We start from the raw sequence: 15,651 nt of genomic DNA on the forward strand, positions 1-15,651 counted from the left end.
CATTTATGAACATTTGAACATCTTGGCCACGTTCTGTTATAATCTCCACCCGGCACAGCCGGAAGAGGACTGGCCACCCCACATATGCTCTCTCTAATTCTCTCTTTCTTTCTCTCTCTCGGAGGACCTGAGCCCTAGGACCGTGCCCCAGGACTACCTGACATGATGGCTCCTTGCTGTCCCCAGTCCACCTGACTGTGCTGCTGCTCCAGTTTCAACTGTTCTGCCTTATTATTATTTGACCATGCTGGTCATTTATGAACATTTGAACATCTTGGTCATGTTCTGTTATAATCTCTACCCGGCACAGCCAGAAGAGGACTGGCCACCCCACATAGCCCGGTTCCTCTCTAGGTTTCTTCCTAGGTTTTGGCCTTTCTAGGGAGTTTTTCCTAGCCACCGTGCTTTTACACCTGCATTGTTTGCTGTTTGGGGTTTTAGGCTGGGTTTCTGTACAGCACTTTGAGATATCAGCTGACGTACGAAGGGCTATATAAATAAATTTGATTTGATTTGATTTGATTTGATGTAAACAACAGTTGGTGCACAATATCTATGGAAATCTCAAGGTTTTGCTCACCTCATGATAAGCTGTAGACCATACTATCTACCTCAAGAGTTTTCAGCTGTATTTTTTGTAGCTCTCTTCATACCACCACAGACCGATTCTGGTACTAAGACTGCACTCAATGAGCTGTATACCTCCATAAGCAAACAGGAAAACGCTCATCCAGAGGCGGAGCTCTAAGTGGCTGAAAACTTTAATGCAAGGAAACTGAAATCAGTTTTACCTCATTTCTATCAGCAAGTTAAATGTGCAACCAGAAAAAAAAATATTCTAGACCACCTTCACTCCACACACAGAGATGTGTACAAAGCTCTCACTCGCCCTCCATTTGGCAAATCTGACCATAATTCTATCCTCCTGATTCCTGCTAACAAGAACATTTTTAAGCAGGAAGCACCAGTGACTCGGTCTACAAAAAAGTGGTCAGATGAAGCAGATGCTAAACTACAGGACTGTTTTGCTATCACAGACTGGAATATGTTCCGGGAATTTTCCGATGGCATTGAGGAGTACACCACATTAGTCATTAGATGATGCAATCTCTTTTGCACTCCACACTGCCCTTTCACACATGGACAAAAGGAACACCTATGTAAGAATGCTATTCATTGACTACTGCTCAGCATTCAAAACCATAGTGCCCTTAAAGCTCATTCCTAAACTAAGGACCCTGGCACTAAACACCTACCTCTGCAACTGGATCCTGGACTTCCTGACGGGCCACCCCCTGGTGGTAAGGGTAGGTAACAACACATCAGCCACGCTGATCCTTTCTCATCGACGGGGGCTGCAGTAGAGCAGGTTGAGAGATTCCTTGGCGTTCACATCACCAACAAACTAACAATGTCCAAGCACACCAAGACATGAAGAGTCGTGAAGAGGGTATGACAAAGCCAATTCCCCCACAGTAGACTGAAAAGATTTGGCATGGGTCCTCAGAACCTCAAACTTTACAGCTGCACTATGGAGAGCATCCTGACGTGTTGCATCACTGCCTGGTATGGCAACTGCTCGACCTCCGACCGCAAGGCACTATAGAGGGTAGTGCATCCGGCCCAGTACATCACTGGGGCCAAGCTTCCTGCCATCCAGGACCTCTATACCAGGCAGTGTCAGTTGTCAAAGATTACAGCCACCCTAGTCATAGACTGTTCTCTCTGCTACTGCATGGCAAGCGGTACCGGAGCGCCAATTCTAGGTCCAAGAGGCTCCTAATTAGCTTCTACCCCCACCCTCCACCCTCTGGAACGCTGCTGCTACACTCTCTGTTATTATCTATGCATAGTCACTTTAATAACTATACCTAAATGTACATATTACATCAATTACCTCGACACTGGTGCCCCACACATTGACTCTGTACCGCTACCCCCTGTATATAGCCCAGCTATTGTTATTTACTTCTGCTCTTTAATCATTTGTTATTCTTATCTCTTACTTTTTGGGGGGGTATTTTATTAAAACTGCATTGTTGGTTAAGGGCTTGTAAGTAAGCATTTCACTGTGAGGTCAACACCTGTTGTATTCGGCACATGTGACAAATAACATGTGATTTGATTAGATTTTTAAACACACAGCTGTCCTACACAGCACAACCAAGAAAGGCCATAGTACAAGAGCTTCACCACATGGTCAGAATAAGGCCAATGGAGAAAATAGCCTTAAAACATATTTGTGTTGATATAGGCTCATTTCACGCATTGGAAGAGGGGAGCCCCTTTACTCTCGCTCTCTTTCCATCTCATTGCTGATGGTAGGACTACATGCAGCATGCAGAGCCAAAGTGCCACCAGTCAAATGAAAGAAACGTGCAGTTTCCAGGTAACCGGGCCGCAGCGTATGTGACATCAACGCTAATGGGCCGGGGTTCCTCTGAGAATACACACACACTGGAGCAGACTGAAGGAGTGATGGCTGGACCAGCTGTCAGGTGTTGCCAGGGTCTGGCCAGTGGAGCTGGAGAGGGTGACTGAGACGTCCTGACCAGAACAAACAGATGGAGATCACCACTGTGCAGAATGGCTGAAATGAACCCCACAGCTTAGCATGAATTAGTCACAGCCCCAGGGGCTGGAGACCTGTCTCCCCCAGGAACATGGAAGGCAGGAGCCAGACTGGAGTACAGGAAGGGTTTGCAAGAATCAGCAAGTTACTCACTGTGTCACTCTCAGCCATGTCAGTCAAACACATCAGAGGGAAGAACAACATGTACATGGCAGTGGTGAACCCTGGGTAAAGTGATTAAATTGTGGCAGAACTTTCAGTGATGATTAACTTATTCTCTCCTCTCTCTGTGGCCTTCCATGCAGCCCCTTGCATCTCTGTCAGCCAATCAATAAGCTATTATAGCTCTAAACAGCAGGCCAAATTAACTTGTGCCACCACCTGCAGAGTCAGCACTCTGTCCTAATCCCATTGGCAGGGCCCAATAAGACATGGGGCCAAGGAGAGGTCCAGGGATCATCTCAATAACACAACACCAATGTCTGGTCTGGTCCTGCCCCAACATGGAGAACCAGTAAGCTAGTCCACTATGAGGACCAGTAAGCCAGTCCACTATGAGGACCAGTAGGCCAGTCCACTATGAGGACCACTGGGCCAGTCCACTATGAGGACCAGTAAGCCAGTCCACTATGAAGACCAGTAAGCCAGTCCACTATGATGACCAGTAAGCCAGTCCACTATGAGAACCAGTAAGTCAGTCCACTATGAGAACCAGTAGGCCAGTCCACTATGAGGACCAGTAGACCAGTCGACTATGAGGACCAGTAAGCCAGTCCAACATGAGGACCAGTAGGCCAGTCCACTATGAGAACCAGTAGACCAGTCCACTATGAGGTGGATAGAAGGCTACTAGGCTGAGCTGTCCCACTGAAGGGGCTTGGTCTGTCCTCATTATAGTAGAGAAAGTGCAGTGTAGAGCAGAGGAGGCTGGTGGGAGACGCTAAATGAGGACAAGTTCATTGTAATGGCTGGAATAAAATAAATGGAACGGAGAGGTATAGAGGGCAGGGGCTGTGAAGGGGACTGGGGCAGACACTCACACCTACAGACTGACTAGCCCATCCATCAGAGGTGAGCCAATCTGACAAAAAGAACCGTGGCACTAAATACACATTAGAACTTGATGCTAAGAGAAGGTGGGGGGAGAGGGAAGAGTGGAGAGGGGGAGTGGAGAGGGGGAACAGAGAGGGGGAGTGGAGAGGGATGAGTGGAGAGGGGGAGTGGAGAGGGGGAACAGAGAGGGGGAGCAGAGAAGGGGAGCAGAGAGGGGGAGCGGAGAGGGAAGAGTGGAGAGGGAAGAGAGGAGAGGGAAGAGCGGAGAGGGGGAGCGGAGAGGGGGAACGGACAGGGGGAGCGGAGAGGGAAGAGCGGAGAGGGTGAGCGGAGAGGGGAGCGGAGAGGGAAGAGCGGAGAGGGAAGTGCGGAGAGGGGGAGTGGAGAGGGAAGAGCGGAGAGGGGAGTGGAGAGGGGGAGCGGAGAGGGGGAACGGAGAGCGGAGAGGGGGAGCGGAGAGGGAAGAGTGGAAAGGGGGAGCGGAGAGGGAAGAGAGGAGAGGGAAGAGTGGAGAGGGAAGAGAGGAGAGGGAAGAGCGGAGAGGGGGAGCGGAGAGGGGAGCGGAGAGGGAAAAGCGGAGAGGGGGAGCGGAGAGGGAAGAGTGGAGAGAGGGGAAGAGAGGAGAGGGAAGAGCGGAGAGGGGGAGCGGAGAGGGGGAGCGGAGAGGGAAAAGCGGAGAGGGGGAGCGGAGAGGGAAGAGCGGAGAGGGAAGAGAGGAGAGGGAAGAGCGGAGAGGGGGAGCGGAGTGGGGGAGCGGGGAGGGAAGAGCGGAGAGGGAAGAGCGAAGAGGGAAGAGCGGAGAGGGGGAGCGGAGAGGGGGAGCGGAGAGGGAAAAGCGGAGAGGGGGAGCGGAGAGGGAAGAGTGGAGAGGGAAGAGAGGAGAGGGAAGAGCGGAGAGGGGGAGCGGAGAGGGGAGCGGAGAGGGAAAAGCGGAGAGGGGGAGCGGAGAGGGAAGAGCGGAGAGGGAAGAGAGGAGAGGGAAGAGCGGAGAGGGGAGCGGAGTGGGGGAGCGGGGAGGGAAGAGCGGAGAGGGAAGAGCGAAGAGGGAAAAGCGGAGAGGGGGAGCGGAGAGGGAAGAGCGGAGAGGGAAGCGTGGAGAGGGTAAAGCGGAGAGGGAAGAGCAGAGAGGGGGAGCGGAGAGGGAGAGCGGAGAGGGAAGAGCGGAGATGGGGAGCGGAGAGGGGGAGTGGAGAGGGAAGAGCAGAGAGGGAAGAAAGGAGAGGGAAGAGTGGAGAGGGAAGAGCGGAGAGGCGGAGTGGAGAGGGAAGAGCGGAGAGGGAAGAAAGGAGGGAAGAGTGGAGAGGGAAAAGCGGAGATGGGGAGTGGAGAGGGGGAGTGGAGAGGGGGAGTGGAGGGGGAAGAGCGGAGAGGGAAGAGAGGAGAGGGAAGAGTGGAGAGGGAAAAGCGGAGAGGGGGAGCGGAGAGGACATTTACATTACATTTAAGTCATTTAGCAGACGCTCTTATCCAGAGCGACTTACAAATTGGTGCATTCACCTTATGACATCCAGTGGAACAGTCATTTTACAATAGTGCAGGAGTGGAGAGGGGGAGCGGAGAGGGAAGAGTGGAGAGGGAAGAGAGGAGAGGGAAGAGCGGAGAGGGGGAGCGGAGAGGGGGAGTGGAGAGGGAAGAGCGGAGAGGGAAGAGCGAAGAGGGAAAAGCGGAGAGGGGGAGCGGAGAGGGAAGAGCGGAGAGGGAAGTGTGGAGAGGGTAAAGCGGAGAGAGGGAAGAGCGGAGAGGGGGAGCGGAGAGGGGGAACGGAGAGGGAAGAGTGGAGAGGGGGAGCGGAGAGGGGAGCGGAGTGGGGGAGCGGAGAGGGAAGAGCGGAGAGGGGGAATGGAGAGGGAAGAGCGGAGAGGGAAGGGCGGAGAGGGGGAGTGGAGAGGGAAGAGCGGAGAGGGGGAATGGAGAGGGGGAGTGGAGAGGGGGAGCGGAGAGGGAAGAGCGGAGAGGGGGAGTGGAGAGGGAAGAGCAGAGAGGGCATTTCGCTACACTCGCATTAACATCTGCTAACCATGTGTATGTGACAAATAAAATTGGATTTGATTTGATTTGAGAGGGAAGAGTGGAGAGGGGGAGCGGAGAGGGAAGAGCGGAGAGGGGGGGAGCGGACAGGGGGAGCGGAGAGGGAAGAGTGGAGAGGGAAAAGCGGAGAGGGGGAGCGGAGAGGGGGAGCGGAGAGGGAAGAGCGGAGAGGGGGAGCGGAGAGGGAAGAGCGGAGTGGGTGAGCGGAGAGGGAAGAGCGGAGAGGGGGAGTGGAGAGGGAAGAGCGGAGAGGGGGAGTGGAGAGGGGGAGCGGAGAGGGAAGAGCGGAGAGGGAAGTGCGGAGAGGGGAGTGGAGAGGGAAGAGCGGAGAGGGGAGTGGAGAGGGGGAGCGGAGAGGGGGAACGGAGAGGGGGAGCGGAGAGGGAAGAGCGGAGAGGGGGAGCGGAGAGGGGAGCGGAGAGGGAAGAGCAGAGAGGGGAGTGGAGAGGGAAGAGCGGAGAGGGAAGAGCGGAGAGGGGGAGTGGAGAGGGAAGAGCGGAGAGGGGGAGTGGAGAGGGGGAGTGGAGAGGGGGAGCAGGGAGAGGGAAGAGCGGAGAGGGGGAGCGGAGAGGGGAGTGGAAAGGGGGAGCGTAGAGGGGAGCGGAGAGGGAAGAGCGGAGAGGGAAGAGCGGAGAGGGGAGTGGAGAGGGGGAGCGTAGAGGGGGAGCGGAGAGGGAAGTGTGGAGAGGGGGAGCGGAGAGGGAAGAGCGGAGAGGGGGAGCGGAGAGGGGGAACGGACAGGGGGAGTGGAGAGGGGGAGCAGAGAGGGGGAGCGGAGAGGGAAGGGCGGAGAGGGAAAAGCGGAGAGGGGGAGCGGAGAGGGGGAGCGGAGAAGGAAGAGCGGAGAGGGAAGAGTGGAGAGGGGAGCGGAGAGGGAAGAGCGGAGAGGGGGAGCGGAGAGGAGGAGCGGAGAGGGAAGAGCAGAGAGGGAAGAGTGGAGAGGGAAAAGCGGAGAGGGGGAGAGGAGAGGGAAGAGCGGAGAGGGAAGAGTGGAGAGGGGGAGCGGAGAGGGAAGAGCGGAGAGGGGGAGCGGAGAGGGGGAGCAGAGAGGGGGAACGGAGAGGGGGAGCAGAGAGGGAAGAGCAGAGAGGGAAGAGCGGAGAGGGAAGAGCGGAGAGGGAAGAGTGGAGAGGGGGAGCAGAGAGGGGGAGCGGAGAGGGAAGAGCGGAGAGGGAAAAGCGGAGAGGGGGAGAGGAGAGGGAAGAGTGGAGAGGGGGAACGTAGAGGGGGAGCGGAGAGGGAAGAGCGGAGAGGGGGAGCGGAGAGGGGGAGCGGAGAGGGAAGAGCGGAGGGGAAGAGCGGAGGGGGGGAAGAGCGGGAGGGGAGCGGAGAGGGGGAGCGGAGAGGGAAGAGCGGAGAGGGGGAAGAGGGGCGGAGAGGGGGGGGAGCGGAGAGGGAAAAGCGCGGAGAGGGGGAGCGGAGAGGGAAGAGCGGAAAGGGAAGAGCAGAGAGGGGGAGCGGAGAGGGAAGAGCGGAGAGGGAAGAGCAGGAGAGGGGGAGCGGAGAGGGAAGAGCGGAGAGGGAAGAGTGGAGAGGGGGAACTGAGAGGGGAGTGGAGACTGGGGAAAGGGGGAATTCCACTCCCAGCCCAGGGGAGGTCAGACATCTGACATGCCCTCACATCTCCAAACACACACCAACACAGACACCACCACACGCCCATCACCCCCGTCTTTTATCTCTATCTCTCCCCTTTCTCTTTTTCTCTCTCTCGCTCGCTCTCTTATTTTATGTAAGGCTATGCAGTGTTTGGTTACATAGAGATTATTGTGGTTCAGTGCCACACCCTCTCCAGAAAGGTCACGGAGAGACAAAGGGAAGTAGAGGTATATCGCTTCTCTTGCAACTGTTCTTATTATGGGACTAGTTTCTATAGAGTCCCTTGAGACTGGCTCTAGCTTCAAGCACAATCACTACAGTACACATATATGGATTACATTGAAGCCAGTGGAGGAATAAATAACATTCTTTATAATAATAGGTCAAACAAAGACACTGTTCACTAGAGTCCAAACCCTGCCTTACCCCGGCCACAATTACATACCCAAAACTTTCATCTACAGATTTTCTTGGTAAGCAGCTTTGTGAGAGAAGTACTGTAGTGGTCTTAGTAGTAGTACTTGGTCTAATGAGCTGGGCATGTACCAATGATCCTACCCCCATGTAGGGTATATGGGGCTTAGAGGTGGACCCCCGTCATGACAGAGAGGTTAGAATAACATGTTTGCCACAGAGCAACATAATGTTAATCAGCAGCCATTTCTCTCATACCAGCAGGCCTGATTTAGACCAGGCTCCAGTACAACCAGCCAGAGGCTCCAATGTCTGTCACTAGTGTCCGGCAGCATCTTCTCTCAAATAGCACCCCCATGATAAGATAGGTCGCTGCTAGCATTAGCAACCAAGGGCAATTAGAAGACAATTGAATGTCCCGTGGTTTTGCTCCTCTAGGCTAAACCCTTTACCAGTGAGTGAAGTAGTAGAGCACTGAAAGCTCACTAACAGGAGAGACTATTTCAGTAGACACTAGAAGACTAACAGGAGAGACAATTTCAGAGGACACTAGAAGACGAACAGGAGAAACAATTTCAGTAGACACTAGAAGACTAAGAGAAGACTATACTACTTCAGTAGACACTAGAAGACTATTAGGAAAGACTATAATATTTCAGTAGACACTAGAAGACTAACAGTAGAGACAAGACTATTTCAGTAGACACTAGAAGATTAACAGGATAGACTATTTCAGTAGACACTAGAAGACTAAGAGGAGACTATACTACTTCAGTAGACACTAGAATATTAACAGAATAGACTATTCCAGTAGACACTAGAAGACTACCATGAGAGACTATTTCAGTAGACACTAGAAGATTAACATGAGAGACTATTTCAGTAGACACTTGCAGACTAACAGGAGAGACTATTTCAGTAGACACTAGAAGACTAACAGGAGAGAGTATTTCAGTAGACACTTGCAGACTAACAGGAGAGACTATTTCAGTAGACACTAGAAGACTAACAGGAGAGACTATTTCAGTAGACACAAGAAGATTAACAGGAGAGACTATTTCAGTAGACACTAGAAGATTAACAGGAGAGACTATTTCAGTAGACACTAGAAGATTAACAGGAGAGACTATTTCAGTAGACACTAGAAGACTAACAGGAGAGACTATTTCAGTAGACACTAGAAGACTAACAGGAGAGACTATTTCAGTAGACACTAGAAGACTAACAGGAGAGACTATTTCAGTAGACACTAGAAGACTAACAGGAGAGACTATTTCAGTAGACACTAGAAGATTAACAGGAGAGACTATTTCAGTAGAGACTAGAAGACTAACAGGAGAGACTATTTCAGTAGACACTAGAAGACTAACAGGAGAGACTATTTCAGTAGACACTAGAAGATTAACAGGAGAGACTATTTCAGTAGACACTAGAAGACTAACAGGAGAGACTATTTCAGTAGACACTAGAAGACTAACAGGAGAGACAATTTCAGAGGACACTAGAAGACTAACAGGAGAGTCAATTTCAGTAGACACTAGAAGACGAACAGGAGAAACAATTTCAGTAGACACTAGAAGACTAAGAGAAGACTATACTACTTCAGTAGACACTAGAAGACTAAGAGAAGACTATACTACTTCAGTAGACACTAGAAGACTATTAGGAAAGACTATAATATTTCAGTAGACACTAGAAGACTAACAGTAGAGACAAGACTATTTCAGTAGACACTAGAATACTAACAGGAGACAGTAAACTATTTCAGTAGAAACTCAAAGACTAACAGGAGAGACTGAGTAGAAACCACAAGACTAACAGGATAGACTATTTCAGTAGACACTAGAAGACTAAGAGGAGACTATACTACTTCAGTAGACACTAGAAGATTAACAGAATAGACTATTCCAGTAGACACTAGAAGACTACCATGAGATACTATTTCAGTAGACACTAGAAAATTAACATGAGAGACTATTTCAGTAGACACTTGCAGACTAACAGGAGAGACTATTTCAGTAGACACTAGAAGACTAACAGGAGAGACTATTTCAGTAGACACTAGAAGACTAACAGGAGAGACTATTTCAGTAGACACTAGAAGATTAACAGGAGAGACTATTTCAGTAGACACTAGAAGACTAACAGGAGAGACTATTTCAGTAGACACTAGAAGACTAACAGGAGAGACTATTTCAGTAGACACTAGAAGATTAACAGGAGAGACTATTTCAGTAGACACTAGAAGACTAACAGGAGAGACTATTTCAGTAGACACTAGAAGACTAACAGGAGAGACTATTTCAGTAGACACTAGAAGATTAACAGGAGAGACTATTTCAGTAGACACTAGAAGACGAACAGGAGAGACTATTTCAGTAGACACTAGAAGATTAACAGGAGAGACTATTTCAGTAGACACTAGAAGACTAACAGGAGAGACTATTTCAGTAGACACTAGAAGATTAACAGGAGAGACTATTTCAGTAGACACTAGAAGACTAACAGGAGAGACTATTTCAGTAGACACTAGAAGACTAACAGGAGAGACTATTTCAGTAGACACTAGAAGATTAACAGGAGAGACTATTTCAGTAGACACTAGAAGACTAACAGGAGAGACTATTTCAGTAGACACTAGAAGATTAACAGGAGAGACTATTTCAGTAGACACTAGAAGACTAACAGGAGAGACTATTTCAGACTATTTCAGTAGACACTAGAAGATTAACAGGAGAGACTATTTCAGTAGACACTAGAAGACTAACAGGAGAGACTATTTCAGTAGACACTAGAAGACTAACAGGAGAGACTATTTCAGTAGACACTAGAAGACTAACAGGAGAGACTATTTCAGTAGACACTAGAAGACTAACAGGAGAGACTATTTCAGTAGACACTAGAAGATTAACAGGAGAGACTATTTCAGTAGACACTAGAAGACTAACAGGAGAGACTATTTCAGTAGACACTAGAAGACTAACAGGAGAGACTAGACACTAGAAGATTCAGGAGAGACTATTTAGACACTAGAAGACTAACAGGAGAGACTATTTCAGTAGACACTAGAAGACTAACAGGAGAGACTATTTCAGTAGACACTAGAAGACTAACAGGAGAGACTATTTCAGTAGACACTAGAAGACTAACAGGAGAGACTATTTCAGTAGACACTAGAAGACTAAAAGGAGAGACTATTTCAGTAGACACTAGAAGATTAACAGGAGAGACTATTTCAGTAGACACTAGAAGACGAACAGGAGAGACTATTTCAGTGGACACTAGAAGACTAACAGGAGAGACTATTTCAATAGACACTAGAAGATTAACAGGAGAGACTATTTCAGTAGACACTAGAAGATTAACAGGAGAGACTATTTCAGTAGACACTAGAAGACTAACAGGAGAGACTATTTCAGTAGACACTAGAAGACTAACAGGAGAGACTATTTCAGTAGACACTAGAAGACGAACAGGAGAGACTATTTCAGTAGACACTAGAAGACTAACAGGAGAGACTATTTCAGTAGACACTAGAAGACGAACAGGATAACGTATTTGTATGTATCTTACAGAGGCCTGATCTGTATCTGTGTTTCTTGCTTACCTCACCATCTCTTTTCCCTGTCTGTCACGCTCCAGGCAGTGCAACATGCTACATCTGTGATAAAGTTTCAGCTGTTTTTCCTTTCCTCGCACTCCCTCCATCCCCCCAGCCCAAGGCTCTGCAATGCACCTTGAAAGACAACTTGGCTCAGTGACAAAGGCACTATGTCAAATGCAATCTCTCTCATACCTTTCCTAGATTCCGGCCCTGCCCCTCCCCCCCTTGCTCTCTCTTGGCCACCTGGAAGCCTCATTCCCACAGATGGACAGATGGACAGATGGACAGAGAGAGAGAGAGAGAGAGAGAGAGAGAGAGAGAGAGAGAGAGAGAGAGAGAGAGAGAGAGAGAGAGAGAGAGAGAGAGAGAAAATGTTGGATAGAAAGCAGAGAGACATCAGATAGGGGGTAAGGTAGGTATCAGCAGCAGTTATCCAGAAGCAGCTGCTTCCTGCTTTATCTGTCTATGGAACAGAAGGAGAGACTCAGTCAGCCTGCACCTCTGGACAGCCCAATGATCTCCCAATACTGTCCCTTTCAACACCCCATACTGTCCCCAGAGTCACATACAACACACAGCATGCAAACCAGCCATCCTTACATCAAATGGAATTAAATTAAATATAGGAAACATCCGTTCAGTACCATCTTCCAAGTTTTGTATCACTGAAAAGTCTGAAGGAAGTATATAACTAGTTTGTCAGTTAATAATGATAGCAGGTGGCCATTTGGACCAATACCGTGAGGAAGAAGACTATGGCAACACAAGTTCAATGAGAGTTCACCTTGGATTTTCCATCCTTCTTTGACCAAATGTTGACTTAACGGGATAATTCCGGTTTTTACAGCCATACAGCCATTTATCTATTTCCCCAGTCAGATGAACTCATGTATAAAAATGTTATGTCTCTGTATGACAGAAGTTAGAGTAAGAAGTTTCACGAGCCAATGGTAACTAGCGCTGGTGCAATGACTGGAAGTCTATGGCATCCACTAGCATACTAGCAGTTATTACAGACTTCTTGTCTTTGCACTAACATTAGTGAGCAATTGCGCTAACGCTAGTTAGCAACTTCTGCATACAGAGACATACAAATATTATCCACAAGTTCAACTGACCCTGGGGAAGTAGATAAAGCACTTCCTTGCCAAACTCCTGAAGTATCCCTTTAAATATCATATGTTCCTACATTCTAAACACTTTAATCCTCTCTAGTCCATCTTCGTCCTGCAATGAGAAGTTCCGATAGAAGACGTGAAGCGAAGGCGTAGCCCAGGCTTAATTAACAGACTACTCCAGCAGAACAGCAGCAGAACAGCATCAGAACAGCATCAGAACAGCATCGGAACAGCAGCAGAACAGCAGCAGAACAGCATCAGAACAGCATCGGAACAGCAGCAGAACAGCATCGGAACAGCAGCAGAACAGCATCGGAACAGCATCGGAACAGCAGCAGAACAGCATCAGAACAGCATCGGAACAGCAGCAGAACAGCATCGGAACAGCAGCAGAACAGCATCAGAACAGCAGCAGAACAGCAGCAGAACAGCATCAGAACAGCATCGGAACAGCATCAGAACAGCAGCAGAACAGCAGCAGAACAGCATCAGAACAGCATCAGAACAGCAGCAGAACAGCATCAGAACAGCAGCAGAACAGCATCAGAACAGCAGCAGAACAGCAGCAGAACAGCATCGGAACAGCATCAGAACAGCAGCAGAACAGCATCAGAACAGCATCAGAACAGCATCAGAACAGCAGCAGAACAGCAGCAGAACAGCATCAGAACAGCATCAGAACAGCAGCAGAACAGCATCAGAACAGCATCAGAACAGCAGCAGAACAGCATCAGAACAGCAGCAGAACATCAGCAGAACAGCATCGGAACAGCATCAGAACAGCAGCAGAACAGCATCAGAACAGCATCAGAACAGCAGCAGAACAGCATCAGAACAGCAGCAGAACAACAGCAGAACAGCATCAGAACAGCATCGGAACAGCATCGGAACAGCAGCAGAACAGCAGCAAAACAGCATCAGAACAGCATCAGAACAGCAGCAGAACAGCATCAGAACAGCAGCAGAACAGCAGCAGAACAGCATCAGAACAGCATCAGAACAGCAGCAGAACAGCAGCAGAACAGCATCGGAACAGCATCGGAACAGCAGCAGAACAGCAGCAGAACAGCATCAGAACAGCAGCAGAACAGCATCAGAACAGCATCGGAACAGCATCGGAACAGCAGCAGAACAGCAGCAGAACAGCATCGGAACAGCATCGGAACAGCAGCAGAACAGCAGCAGAACAGCAGCAGAACAGCATCAGAACAGCATCATACATCCAGACACCAGGGAGAGAGACTCTACTCCAACCCACAGGAGAGACCAAAAGAGGGATTACACCCCACATCAAGACTAAGACCAGCAGCCCTCCACTGGAGAGGACCAGACATTAGACCCCATAACACAGACTCACCAGGCCCTCACTGAGAGACACACACACGCACACGCACATAGACACACATTGGGCCCAAGAACATAGGGTCACACACCCAAACATAGACACACATACAGAACATGGAAATGCACACACACTCTCTCCTGCTAAAAGGATGAATGTTGAAGTACCTACTCTACTATCAGGGCTTAGCCTGGGGCATTTGACTCAAGCACACACATCTCTTATATACTACTGCCTGCTATGAGGGTATAGGCCCGCTGGCATTACCTAATCTTTCCTCCTCCAATCAGAAGGCTGGGTTAGCCTTACCTGGGCCCCTGGGTTAGCCTGACCTGGCTCAGACACGTCATCGTCATATCACACAGACACTTCCTGGTCTCTGTGGGACCCATCCTACCCATGATCCTCTCCTCGTCAGCTCAGAGGCCAGCAACCCCAGGCAGGGATTACTTTGTGATGAATCAGCGGTCACCCTGGTGACGAGAGACCCGGGTGCGACACAGAGGGGCTCAGAGAAGTGTACAGGCACTCAGACGGAAAGCTGAATGAGCCATGTCGTTTCTCAAAGCAGATCACTGGATGTCTGTGTAATGTCACCCTGCAGAGGAGCCAAGGCAGACTACAAAAACACCCAAGGACACACAATGTGTTAAGCAGACTCAATACCAGTCAACTTACCCTCGTCTCAGGAAATAAGCCATTTCCTACATCAGTATTCTATCAAAGTAGAGCCGCGAGGCATGGATGTGGAATGGGATTGACTATGGCTGGAGTACTCCATCCTGTCTCATCTAGTACATTTAGCTCTACATCTCTTTACAGCCTGCCTACAAGCACGATCAAACACCAGCAAGGCCATCGGGCTGAAGAGATTTAACTCATCCTGTAGACAAAATCATTCCATCATAATATAATATAATAATAAGGTTGTTTTATAACCAACAATGGCCTCTTCATTGTTTTATGGTTGTGGTTCCTCCTAAACCCCACCCTGCTCAATCTGATAATAGATTAGAGGTAGATAGTGGATAGATCCACTGTTGAATACGAGGTTGACAGTGGAAAGGAGATGGAATCCACCATGAGCAATCAGATTGTGGAGTGGGATACATACTGAAAATAATCCTGAGCAAATTCTGCATTTTTGCAGTCGGTGGTACAGAAATCTTCCACTGTCTGACTTTCTCCCTTTCATATGCCTCTCATTTCAGAGGAAAAGAGAGATACATTAAGTGAAACGAGAGATGGATGAAGTGAAACGAGAGATGGATGAAGTGAATAGAGAGATGGATGAAGTGAATAGAGAGATGGATGAAGTGAAAATAGAGAGATGGATGAAGTGAATAGAGAAATGGATCAAGTGAATAGAGAGATGGATGAAGTGAATAGAGAGAGATGGATGAAGTGAATAGAGAAATGGATCAAGTGAATAGAGAGATGGATGAAGTGAATAGAGAGACGGATGAAGTGAAACGAGAGATGGATGAAGTGAAAATAGAGAGATGGATGAAGTGAATACATTTACATTTACATTTAAGTCATTTAGCAGACGCTCTTATCCAGAGCGACTTACAAATTGGTGCATTCACCTTAAGACATCCAGTGGAACAGTCACTTTACAATAGTGCATCTAAATCTTAAAGGGGGGGGGTGAGAGGGATTACTTATCCTATGGATGGATGAAGTGAATAGAGAGATGGATGAAGTGAATAGAGAGATGGATGAAGTGAATAGAGAGATGGATGAAGTGAATAGAGAGATGGATGAAGTGAAAATAGAGAGATGGATGAAGTGAATAGAGAGATAGATGAAGTGAATAGAGAGATGGATGAAGTGAATAGAGAAATGGATGAAGTGAATAGAGAGATGGATTAAGTGAAAATAGAGATAGATGAAGTAAAAAGAGAGATTGGAAGGAGAG

General features: G+C 48.8%; 1 protein-coding gene across 3 annotated transcripts in view; it reads right to left on the reverse strand.

The window, feature by feature from the left end:
- robo1 (roundabout, axon guidance receptor, homolog 1 (Drosophila)) overlaps positions 1–15,651 on the reverse strand; it is a 440,136-nt gene that overhangs the window by 290,929 nt on the left and 133,556 nt on the right. The window lies entirely within an intron of this gene.

This window comes from Oncorhynchus gorbuscha, linkage group LG13, assembly GCF_021184085.1.
Source record: "Oncorhynchus gorbuscha isolate QuinsamMale2020 ecotype Even-year linkage group LG13, OgorEven_v1.0, whole genome shotgun sequence".
NCBI lineage: Eukaryota > Metazoa > Chordata > Actinopteri > Salmoniformes > Salmonidae > Oncorhynchus > Oncorhynchus gorbuscha.